The sequence below is a fragment of the Siphateles boraxobius genome, unplaced genomic scaffold (genome assembly GCF_051911475.1).
Source record: "Siphateles boraxobius isolate OS27281-9 unplaced genomic scaffold, OSU_SipBor_1 12, whole genome shotgun sequence".
Classification (NCBI taxonomy): Eukaryota; Metazoa; Chordata; class Actinopteri; order Cypriniformes; family Leuciscidae; genus Siphateles; species Siphateles boraxobius.
The window spans coordinates 9,746,573-9,756,783 of record NW_027508722.1 but is presented as its reverse complement, the minus strand read 5'-3'; the positions used below and the strand labels follow the sequence as shown (position 1 = coordinate 9,756,783).

Sequence of the window (10,211 nt, the reverse complement as noted above, 5' to 3'; positions counted from 1 at the left end):
GAATTGGAAACTTCGTTCTGTTCTCAAGAGGAGCGTGAAAAGGGAGTTTAACATATGTTTACCAGACCTTATCATATCTGTGTTTAGCTTTCAAACAACACTGTCCAGAATGCAGACTATCTCCTTGCACTGCAAGTGAGGAATTTGGTTGTGTAAAAAAAGTGTAGCCACCATGAAAATAATTTCTGATAGTATTGTAGCAAATGTACATACTATATGAATTTTAAAAAGATGGCTTGTTTATCATATGTTGAAATGTTTAACTAATTTTCAAAATAGTTTATTAAGTTTAATGAATCTAGTTTCTAGAAACCCACTGCTCTGCACATTTTGTATTTCTCTCTTATCTGACACACTCAGTTCAGATCAAGGAGTCTCTCCTAACGAGCTGGTGATCTGAATCAGGTGTGTTAAATAAGGAGACATAAAAAATGTGCAGAGCAGTGGGTCCCGAGGACTGGAGCTGAGAACCACTGATTTAAAACACATTTATTGTTTAAATATACAGTTGTGGTCATAATTAATGGCACCCCTGGAAAATATGATCAAAAATGGCTGTAAAAAATAAATCTACATTATGTATCATTTTGATCTTTCACTAAATTTTTTTTGAAGTAGCATAATTGAAATGGGGGGTATCAAGCTTAAGTATCAACCTTAAAAGACCTTGAAGACGAGTACGCCAGCCTTTCAACAGGCTGTCATGACCCCCTATAGAGAGATGCGTTGGTGCCCAGAAGAGCTGTGGTGCGAGGACCTGGAAGCCACAGTAATTGAGGACACCATTCTGAACTGGCCAAAGAGTAACATTCATATCTCCATTGATCCCATTGGAGCTGAACATTGTCTCATGGGAACCAGTGGTGAATGACAACATGGCTTTCTTTTCCCTGAAGATGCCCGCACTGTAGCGCTTTTCCAAGGTGTATGCAAAGCCAAGGGTAAGAACCCAATCCATCCAGCCTTTCATGATGGCAGGAACCGAGAACCAGTACATGGGAAACTGAAAAATAACAATATCTGCTTCTTTCACATAATGAAATTAATGTTTTTCTCCGAAACATGTTGGCCACAACTATTGGCAGCCCTAGAATTTAAATTTACAATATATCTGAAGTATATTCCCATTAATATTTACCTTTTTTAGCACAACAGGGTGACTAGGAACATGCAATTGTCTATCTATGACTTCTTGTTTCACAGGAGTTTAAATATGAGGAAACACACAGGCCAAATTCCCTTAATCATCCATCACAATGAGTAAAACAAAAGATTATAGTTATGATTTGAATTAAACAACAAAAGATTGTTGAGCATCACAAAATAGAAAGTGGCTGTGAGAAAATGCAAAAGAATTGAAAATCCCCATTTTGACCATCAGGGCAATAATTAAGAAGTTCCAATCAACTAAAGATGTTACAAATCTGCCAGGAAGAGGACAGGTGTCTATATTGTCTTACAGTAATGCACCGTGAGGAAGGGAGTTTGAGTGGCCAAAGAGTCTCCAAGGATCACAGGTGGATAATTGCAGAGATTAGTTGAGTCTTGGGGCCAGAAGCCTACAAAAAAAAAAAAAAAAAAAAAATTCAAACAACCCCTACAACCCCACATTTGTTTAGGAGGGTTTCAAGAAAAATCCGCCTCGCTCATCCAAAAACAAACTCCAGCATATTCAGTTGTCAGACACGACTGGCCCTCAAAAGGCACAGGGTTCTGTGGTCAGATGAAACAAGAAAAAAAATAGCTTTTTGGCAGTAAACACGCTAGATGTCTGGTGCACACAAGGATAAAAAGTACCCCATGTGTACAATTTAATATACCATTGGATCTTTAATGTTGTGAGCATATTTTGTCTGCTGGAGGTCCTGGACATCTTGTTCAGATACATGGTATCGTGGATTCTATCAAATATCAATAGATAAAAAAATCCCAAACTGCCGGCTTCTGCTAGAAATCTTATAATGGGCCGTGGTTGGATCTTCCATTAGGACAACGATCCAAAACAAACATCAAAATTAACATAAAAATGTATTAAGGAGCACAAAAAGAAGCTTCTGCCATGACTGTCCCAGTTCCCTGACCTGATAACTGGAGTGAACTGAAGAGAAGAAGCGCCAACATGAAAAAGAGCAATCTGGATAAGACCATATTAAACAACTATAGACCGATCTCAAATCTTCCTTTCATAGGCAAGATCATTGAAAAAGTTGTCTTCAATCAGCTGAACAAATTCTTAAGCTCGAATGGATACTTTGACCATTTTCAATCTGGTTTCCGACCGCACCACAGTACAGAGACTGCGCTCATAAAGATAATAAATGATATTTGCTTAAATACTGATACAGGCAAATTATCAGTGCTGGTACTACTCGACCTCAGTGCTGCATTTGACACTGTCGATCACAAAATACTTCTTGACAGGCTGGAAAACTGGGTCGGGCTTTCTGGGATAGTCCTAAAATGGTTCAGGTCATACTTAGGAGGCAGAGGTTATTATGTGAGTATAGGAGACCATAAGTCTGAGTGGACATCCATGACATGCGGAGTCCCTCAAGGCTCAATTCTTGCGCCACTCCTATTCAACCTGTACATGCTCCCAATGAGCCAAATAATGAGAAAGAACCAAATCGCTTACCATAGCTATGCAGACGACACACAGCTCTACTTATCCCTATCGCCTAACGATTACAGCTCCATTGACTCCCTTTGCCAATGCATTGATGAAGTAAACAATTGGATGTGCCAACACTTTCTTCAGTTAAACAAAGATAAAACTGAAATCATTGCGTTTGGAAACAAAGATGAGGTTCTCAAGGTGAACGCATACCTTCAGTCTAGGGGTCAAACAACAAAAAATCAAGTCAGGAATCTGGGTGTGTCTCTAGAGTCAGACCATAGTTTCAGTAGTCATGTCAAAGCAATAACTAAATCAGCATACTATCACCTGAAAAATATTGTAAGAATTAGATGCTTTGTTTCCAGTCAAGACTTAGAAAAACTTGTGCATGCTTTCATCACCAGCAGGGTGGATTATTGTAATGGACTTCTCACTGGCCTTCCCAAAAAGACCATAAGACAGTTGCAGCTCATACAGAACGCTGCTGCTAGGATTCTGAGCAGAACCAGAAAATATGAACACATCACACCAGTCCTCAGGTCTTTACACTGGCTGCCAGTTACATTTAGGATTGATTTTAAAGTATTATTACTGGTATATAAATCATTCAATGGCCTAGGACCTCAATACATTGCAGATATGCATACTGAATATAAACCCAACAGATCACTCAGATCATTAGGATCACATCGGCTAGAAATACCAAGGGTTCACTCTAAGCATGGCGAGTCTGCTTTTAGCTACCATGTCAGCCGCAGCTGGGACCAGCTTCCAGAAGAGATCAGATGTGCTCGTACAGTAGTCACATTCAAATCCAGACTCAAAACACATCTGTTTAGCTGTGCATTTACTGAATGAGCACTGTGCCACTGTTCGTCCGACTGTTTGCACTGTATTTTATTTTATGTTTTAATTACTCTGATTTCATTTGATTATTTCTGTATTTTATCTTTTATTCTAAACTGTTTTAATTATTCTGATTTCTTTTTATTATTTTAATTTCTTCTATGTAAAGCACTTTGAATTACCATTGTGTATGAAATGTGCTATATAAATAAACTTGCCTTGCCAACATGGATCTGGTAATCTGAAGGATCTGGAGAGATTCTGTATGAAGGAAGGTCTCTGATCTCTTGTCAGGTGTTCTCCAAACTCATCAGGCATTATAGGAAAAAACTCAGTGCTGTTATCTAAAAAAAGTATTTAATAAAAGGGTGCCAATAATTGTGGCCAACCGGTTTTGGAGAAAAACATTTAATTCATAATGTGATTTCCCCCCACTTTCAATTATTTTACTTCAATGAAAGGTTAGATTTTTGCACAAAAAAAAATTATGAAAGATCAAAAGGATATACAATGCAGATTTATTTTTTACAGCCATTTTTGATCATATTTATCAGGAGTGCCATTAATTCTGACCACAACTGTGTATATATATACTCACTTTTTAAGGTTTATTGTTTCGAAAAATTATGTAACAACATTGTTTTACCATTTATGTCTATGAAAAAAAAATGTTTTTTATTTATTTATTTATATTAATAAAATAAAAAAATCTTAAATCCCCCCAACACTGCACAAATGTAGAGTGACAGCATTAATTAAGTGAGGGATTTTACTTTTATTATTATTATTATTATTATTATTAATTACATTATTATTTTACAAAATCACATTTTATTGTCCGGGGGTCTCTGGAGACCCTGAACATCCTGAGTGTAAGTTTTTTTTTCACTCTAAGATACAACCAGGTATCTTTCAAATATATATATATATTTGTTTGTAGAGCAAGCAACTGTCAAGCGCCACATCAAGTCTTATGGCATTTACATGAAGGGATTTTTTTTATTATTATTATTTTTATTTCATCAAACGTCATTTGGGGTCAAAAAGACCCAGAATAGCTTGTTTAAGCTTCCACAAATTTTTCACAAATGGTCGATTCTCACACCCAGCTTTATGATCCGTAAAGAAAATTTGTAAAATCCTAGTAGTGAGTACATATGTTTTGGAGATTGCCTTTTTGTTTATTTTGCAGAATTGCCTTCCATCTTTCACCCAAATACTTTCTGGATATTTGAATTAATCATACTGTTTTTGCATATCTTAATGGCAATATTTAAAAACACATACCACTTCACGAGTTCACACTTACATACAATTAAAGGAAATAAAGTATAATGCGTATTTATCGTGCTGTCCGGGGGGAGGGCTCCGAGCTCGGAATTTGGCCCGAACCCAGAGCACTCCCCCAAAAAGCTGGAGAGCAGAGGTAAGCCGCCGGACTAAAGACCCCCCAAATGAGTGCCGAGTTTGGCGAGCTGGCGTCTCGTGAAAGGGTCTGGGCGCTTGGCCAGGAGGGCCCGTGGTGGCGGCTCACTGTGCTGGACTGACGGGCCCTGCTGACCTGAGGATAGGGAGCAATTGTAATGTGTAATGGCAAATTTAGGAGAGTTGTGCCTTCTTGATCGGAGCTGTTCACGCAAATCACGGACGATAGACCGAGAGGCCCATGTAGCTTGTGGAGTGGCCTTGCTGGAAAAGAGGAAACGTGAAAGAGGAAAATGAGTACTCGACCGGGAGATTTTCTCACACTGCGTCGCTGGACGAAAGAGAAAACATAAGTGCTCTACCGGAAAAGTTCTCACTGCGTCCGCTGTGGGACTGAAGCCTGCTGGGCAGAAAGAGGAAACTGGAAAGAGAAAAATTACTCATCCGGGAGATTTTCTCACATTGCGTCACTGGACGAAAGAGAAAACATAAGTGCTCTACCGGAAAAGTTCTCACTGCGTCCGCTGTGGGACTGAAGCCTGCTGGGCAGAAAGAGGAAACTGGAAAGAGAAAAATGATTACTCATCCGGGAGATTTTCTCACACTGCGTCGCTGGACGAAATAGAAAACATAAGTGCTCTACCGGACAAGTTCTCACTGCGTCCGCTGTGGGACTGGAGCCTGCTGGCCAGAAAGAGGAAACTGGAAAGAGAAAAAATGATTACTCATCCGGGAGATTTTCTCACACTGCGTCGCTGGACGAAAGAGAGAACATAAGTGCTCTACCGGAGGAGTTCTCACTGTGTCCACTGGGACCAAAGCCTGCTGGGCAGAAAGAGGAAACAGGAAAAGAGAAAATGGGTACTTGACCAAGAGATTCTTATACTGCGTCGCTGGACGAAAGATTATTTTTTTATTTTTTTTTATCCAATGAGGGTTTGGTGGGCTTTTTGAATATGGAACCGGTTGGTCCTGATATAGGTTCGGAAAGCGTCTGAGGACCATCTCCCGAGAGTTTGGATCTGCTGTTGGGAGAGGCCTTTTTTGAGCCGCTGAAGTTGCTGCCCCGATACGGAAGGAGTGGCTTGAAAAATCCTTTGGTGGAACGCCTGACTGTTGGAGAACGGATTTGAGGTGTTTCTGAAACCAGAAGCGTGTCACTGGTTTATTGGATTCGTCGGTAAACAGGGGTTCAAAAGGAGAATTAGCTTGGGAGCTTCTCCATTGCATGTATGCCAGAATTGACTGGTATGGTTGGATTGGCGACGGGAGGTTAAAAATGTAGATGTAATGACCTTTTTTGGTTTGGTCAGTCTTACTTTGCTTGATCAAGTATGAGATTGTTTCACCATCTAGTACTGACAAGTCTGAAATGGTGGGGTGGATTTTTGAGTCGAATTTGGAGGTGATAGCGAGTTCCGGGCATCTAAGAAAACCAAAGAAAGCTAGGGTGAACATGGCGTCAAGTGTGCGAGCGGTGTTGAGGGGCTGGTAGCTTGAGCGGAGGGTATGAATACATTTAGTGAGAATATGTAGCGTAATGGGTTGTCTGAAGTCTAGATGGGTGGGCTGGGATCTTTGGATCCCTTTGATCAGCAAGACGGTTTGTGGATTATTTATCTCAGGGGAGGGAGCGCCGTACGTCAGTTTATGAAAGAACTGTATGCCGCTCAAGTAACCTTTGATAGACCCGACTTGCAGGCCCTTAACACTGTTAAGGTAGGAAATAAATGAGGTGATAGAGCATGTAATTCCCTGATTTTTCTCTCCTTTCTAAGAGCTGTGGAATGTTTTAAAGCATCTCCAAGCCGTTAAGTAGGATTGGAGGGTCCTGGGAGAAACTGCTTGGAGTTGGGTGTCGAGCGATGCGTCGAGGAGGGGTTTTAGTGGGTGGGTTACGGGAATATCAGCTCCGAATAGCCGAGGTACTGGAGTTGGGAATTGGTCCGCCTCTGGAGCCAGCATCCTGAATTTCTGAAACAGAAAGCGAGACAGGGAGTCAGCGATTGGTTTTCTGACCCTGGGACATGTTTAGCTATTATAATGAAGTGGTCGCAAGCTGAAATCCACGTGAGGCGCCTTAGGAGTGGCATCAGAGCTGGTGAATGGGAACGACCTTTATTAATGCAATGCACTGTTGCGTCGTTGTCACAATGCACTAGAATGCTACTAGCAGACCATTCTTTTCCCCACAGGAAAGCTGCTACCACGAGAGGGTAGAGCTCGAACAGGGCTGAGGATTGAAATGTACCCTGGATCTGTGGTGGCCAGGTAGACGCGAAGCAGCGACCTTGGTAGAATCCCCCGAAACCGATTGAGTGGGCTGCGTCTGTGCACAATTGGATGTCAGTGGGGGAAAAAAAACGAGATTGTTATAGAAAAAAGAAAGGCCGTTCCATTGTTTTAGAAATACTAATCATAACCCGAGTTCGTCGCAACATGCTTGGGTTATGGAAATAAGGTCCTCTAGTGAGTGAACGGAGGACGCGAGTGAGAGGAGGTGTGATATGAAGGAGCGGCCCTGCAGGATGATACGCATAGCGAAGTTTAAATGGCCGAGCAGGGATAGGAGTTCGCGTTTTGAACATTCTGATTTTTCAAGGAGGGTGGATGGGACGAGAATTATTCGGACGATTTTCTCTTTAGGTAGGGATGCTTGGAATTTGACTGAATCCAGGTTAATCCCTAGGAACTCGATAGAAGTTGCGGGGCCCATGGTTTTTTCCTGTGCGATGGAGATTCGCTGGGATGGCATTGGGAGGCGAGATTATTAAGAAATCATCTAGCAAGTGAATGAGGTGGGGAATGGCGTAGTTGTTTGTAAAAAATCCAGCATACGGCTTCTGATAACATATCGAAAATTTTTGGACTGCTTTTGCATCCGAACGTCAAGCGTACTGCAAAATAATGTGCCAGCAGACTCCGAATAAGTGCCATGAATCTGGGTGAATAGGCATTACTTTGAAAGCAGATGTAATGTCGAATTTAGCCAGCCAGGCACCTCGACCTGCGATTTTGATCAATTCGATTGCCTGATTTATGTCGTGGTATTTGAGTGAAAATTCATCGAGGGGGATTAAGCTGTTTATGCTAGGGAACGAGGAATTGTGTGGAGCTGACAGGTCAATTATTAGGCGTTTTTTGCCCGAAAATTTCCTTGTAGCCACTCCGATGGGGCTAATACGAAACAGATTGAATGGAGGATCGTCGAACGGGCCGATCATGAAGCCTGACTCGACTTCTTTTTTGATCAGCTGGTCTACTACTTCAGGTTCTAAGGAGGCGGATTGAAGATTTTTTGCATGTGATATTTTGGGAGAGCGGGCACTCTAGCTTAAACGGCTTAAAGCAGTTTTTTAGACCTGACAGCAAATAATCAGTAAATTCAGCGTTCGGGTGATGCGCTAGTTCAAAGTGCATACGCGAAATATTTACTGGAGATGAAAAGTAATCTTTCGGTTTTTTATTCGCAGATTTGTACACTGGACAGATGCGGGCATGGGCGCCGCCACAAAAGCTACAGATATGCAAGAACCGGCAGCGCGGTCTGCTACATTTGCCTGAATTGAAACGATTGCAGGGTTGTCGGTTTTCCACGAAAGAGGAGACTCTCCTCTTGGGGTCGTAGTTTGCGCTGGTTGCTACGCGGGCCACGTAACTGGTGGATTTTGCGGTGCTTGTTCCTGAGCAGGAAAGAGATGAAGGGTGAATCTGCGGGCATGTTGATGTTGAGTGCGCCACTGATCTCCAGACGGCGCAAGAAATGTTTTTACATCCTATAAACACCCTGCTGTGGAGATCCGGGTCGAGCGCCCCCCAGTAAGTGCACTGGTTCCACTGGGCGACACGCACGGCACTTTTGGCTGAAAACAGTTTGTTATAAGTGTAAAAGTGCCCTCCCCCATAGGACAGCGTGAGCTCGGCTATGATGAGCTCGCCGCCTGTGGGGAAAAACTGAGCAGATGATTTTGGTGAAACGGAAAAAAGCAATCGAAAAATTCAGAAAATGAAAGGACGCGGGAAGCGTGTGAATTGGTGTTTTTTAAAGTGACGGAGAAATCCCCACAGTCTATTTGACGTTCTGGATCGGCTGTGGGAAGCACAGAGAGGAGGGAAGAGAGATCTACGTCCGCATCTGAAAGAATCTGTGCACGGATACTTTGGGAGACTGGTGGTGGTTCCATGGCGATGGCATTGGATGGGACGGGCATCGGATATGCTGTGAAAAGAGAATGTACAGACTTGGGTTGAATGAGAGAGCTGAGAAGGGTGTGAGCCGGGGCTGAGAGTATTGGAGGTGGCCTCACTGTTGGATTAACCACTGGGGCTTGAAAAGGAAAGTTAGTTGTAGGATGAAAAGGATAGGAAGGGTGGTAGAAAGAAGAGTGGGCTTGCGGAGCAAGCTGAGGCAGGCTCGCACTCATCTCAGCCGCTGGAGCTGCAGGCCACTGGATGTGGGTGGGGTTGAAACCTGTTGGGTGAAACTGTTGAGAGGAGTGGGTTAGTGAAGCTAGCAGCGGTAGCCTCGCGCTAGCATCTGCTGCTGGAGCTGGGGGCCACTGGAAAGAAAAAGGGTTAAAAACAGCGTGAGAATGGAACTGAGAGGCTGTGGAAAATCCGCTGAGACCGGCTGCATGCGGCTCTTCTACGGCGGGAGCCGTGATGGGGGGCTGGGCCTCGTCAATGGGTGGGAGTTGGCCTGTAAAGGCCGAATCTGGGGCGCGGCCCAGGCTCGCTGAAGATTGGGCTGGTGATTTTTGGGCCCTGCGGACTTTGCTCTGACTGTGAGACTTTTGGGAGTGGTTACCTGACTCCGTTAAAGGTTAAAGGCACATACAGATCGTACAGCTCTGCTTTGTTCATCTTCCACGAAGCCTGTACTTCTGAATTGCCCAGTGCTTGCCTCAAACCAGCCACGGTCCATTTCCCGATTGGTGGAATCGTCGGGACGGCCGAGCTGTATGAGGAGGCCGGGGAGGAAGGTGGAATCCTCGCCGGGGGCGGTGAAGAGTGCCCCTCGACGTCTTGGTGAGCGTGGGGCTGATCGGACCGGTGTACGGCCACGTGAAGAAGCCTGGGGCTCTGGTGCAACGTCCGGTGTAGGGTGAAAGGTTGAGGGGCCGGCGGAATGGGAGGGCGCATCTGTGTCGTTAATTAATCCTTCGTCGGAAGAGCTTGATTGTTGGGACATGGTAGCGGCTGAGAACCAGAACTAGTAGCTATGCTGCTAAACTGTCAGAGAAATGAGGTGAGACTGCTGAGTCTATATATACACATTTTAATCATGATTGTTGAGTGCTCTCCACCCGTGTTAATTATCTGA

At 43.5% G+C, this 10,211-nt stretch overlaps 1 pseudogene; it reads right to left on the bottom strand.

Annotated features, from left to right (window-relative positions):
• Positions 1 to 5,811: 5,811 nt before the first annotated feature.
• LOC143728161 (uncharacterized) lies at positions 5,812 to 6,853 on the bottom strand (annotated as a pseudogene).
• Between the last annotated feature and the right edge of the window lie 3,358 nt (positions 6,854 to 10,211).